The sequence below is a fragment of the Corvus brachyrhynchos genome, unplaced genomic scaffold (genome assembly GCF_000691975.1).
Source record: "Corvus brachyrhynchos isolate BGI_N302 unplaced genomic scaffold, ASM69197v1 scaffold706, whole genome shotgun sequence".
NCBI lineage: Eukaryota > Metazoa > Chordata > Aves > Passeriformes > Corvidae > Corvus > Corvus brachyrhynchos.
In genome coordinates, this window is record NW_008238371.1 from 214,026 (window position 1) to 215,361 (window position 1,336).

General features: G+C 57.6%; 1 protein-coding gene across 1 annotated transcript in view; it reads left to right on the forward strand.

Annotated features, from left to right (window-relative positions):
• The window catches only part of AGAP3 (ArfGAP with GTPase domain, ankyrin repeat and PH domain 3), a gene marked incomplete at its 5' end in the record, with an annotated part of 81,221 nt that overhangs the window by 17,054 nt on the left and 62,831 nt on the right, over nucleotides 1–1,336 (forward strand). The gene's annotated exons all lie outside the window — the stretch shown is intronic.

Sequence of the window (1,336 nt, forward strand, 5' to 3'; positions counted from 1 at the left end):
GGAGAGCATGCCTGCGTAGGCTTGGAGGGGGGGTCTGCAACACAGTGATGCTGAGGGGCACAGGGAACCTGCACCATCTCCTGGGAGTTTGCAGTCTGCTTAAATAAACTGTGACCTTGCCCTAAAGGGAATTGTGTGTTCCCTGTAGTGACAGGACAAGGGGAAATGGCTTGAAGCTGATGGGATGAGGTGTTTCTGGAGTGGGTAAGCGATTCTTCCTAGTGAGCACTGGTGGGTCATGATGCAGCTGGTTTGGCATCTGGTGGATCCTGGTGCAGCTGGTTTGGGATCTTGTGGAGTCCTGGCAGTCACAGGCACTGTGAGGACCTTGCCTCACGTGGTAATTCAGTTTCCATCAGACCTTGTCTTTATATGACTTGTTCCACACAAGTCGCCCCCCCAGATCCTGGCAGACCCACCCCGGGCAGGCTGGGAGGGGTGTCCACTTCCCATAGCAGGAGCAGGAAGAGCTGCTTTCAGTGCCGAGGTTGCTTGCTTGCCTGTGCTGTGTGGAGCCTGTGCTGCACCTCTGTTCCCAGAGAGCCCTTCCCTGCCACTGTCCTGGGTCACAACCAGTGGCCGCTGACCTTTTTGGGGAGCAGGTCAATGTGCTGGCACGAGAGCTTGAGGGAGTGACCACCCTGCCCCTAACTCTTCCCACACGCGCACGTGGTGCTGCAGAGTGTGGGGGATGCTCCAAGATGGAGAAACTGGGATCTCCCATCTTCACCAACTGCACAGGGGTTCTCCAAGAACTGGGTGGCCCTGGCTGTTGTGCCACCACAGCTCAGGCAGGAGCAGCAGAGACCCTATTCCTCAGAGCAGGTCCTGGGTGTCTGGTCTGTAGCCTGGAGCTGTGGGTGGTTGAGCTGTGCCGTGTCTGCACTGAGCATGTTGCAGTGTGTACCTGACAGTGTTGAGGCTTTGTGGTCCAGGCTGTGTCTGGGCAGCCAGGCTGCCGAACAGGGGTCACTTTCTGCTTGCTGGTTTCTTGTGTCCTGGCAGAACTCCCCCTGGAGGCGCTGCTCCCTGTGTGGGAATTGCGCTCCTCCATCCTTCCAAGTCCACAGATGTCACAGTGACTGCTGCTGTGAGAGGATGGGATTTTGGTATTGCCAGGTGTTGCCAGGAGGTGGCCCTGGCACAAGCAGGGACAGTGCCCTGTGTCTTGCCGTGTCCTGTCAGCTTCAGGACTCCCTGAGGTGTGCCTGCCCTGAGGGGTGGCTGTCGGTGCCCTCACTGCAGAGGTCCACTGAGGTGGGGGCTGGTATGGAATGTGCCTTCTGCCCTCTTGGCTCCAAAGAGGTCTGGTTAAAGAACCTTCTTCTCAGGATTT